At 40.6% G+C, this 660-nt stretch overlaps 1 pseudogene; it reads left to right on the forward strand.

Moving 5' to 3' along the window:
• The first annotated feature begins 10 nt into the window (after positions 1-10).
• On the forward strand, positions 11-653 carry LOC110440706 (annotated as a pseudogene).
• Positions 654-660: the final 7 nt, after the last annotated feature.

Here is a 660-nt window from a genome sequence, read left to right on the forward strand (position 1 = left end):
TTGACCACACATTTACAGGGGAGAGGAGTTCAGACCAAAGTTCAAAAAGTTAGGAGATTTGACCTGCCTGTTCGACAGTTGCCCTCATCCTGCTGTTACAGCTACAGCCTCTCCAACCTCTATCATTGACCTTGTAAAGATACTCCAGTACAAAAACCATGTAACTGTGACTGTGAACCCTGACAGACCAAATATTAACATAGACAAAAAGCCCCGTCTTCCAAACTCAAAGAAGGTCGACAAATATGATGTACTGATTGCCCCCCTAGCACAAGAACTGAAAATCAAGCTTCTAGACTTTTCTGTTACAATTGTTTATGTAGAAAGTTTGGACGCGCTTGGATACTATTATCAATATCTCAATTCTACACTGAAAGAATTACAGTTTCATCCTTCCTCTGACAAGACACCAGAGTCTCGTCTGTTTGCACAGTATCACACCGATTATACACAAGGTATGAAAAGTCACATCTTACAAGAACTCAGAAAAGACAATCCCCATATACGTCTTGTTTTGGCTACAGTTGCTCTTGGTATGGGTTTAAATGCACAGAGCATCACACGCATTGTTCATTGTAGGCCTCCAACAATACTGGAAAAATATTTACAGGAAAGGGGCTGGAAGATTAGGGCAAAAGTCTACAGCTATTCTCTATTACA

Source organism: Mizuhopecten yessoensis, unplaced genomic scaffold (assembly GCF_002113885.1).
Source record: "Mizuhopecten yessoensis strain PY_sf001 unplaced genomic scaffold, ASM211388v2 scaffold696839, whole genome shotgun sequence".
NCBI lineage: Eukaryota > Metazoa > Mollusca > Bivalvia > Pectinida > Pectinidae > Mizuhopecten > Mizuhopecten yessoensis.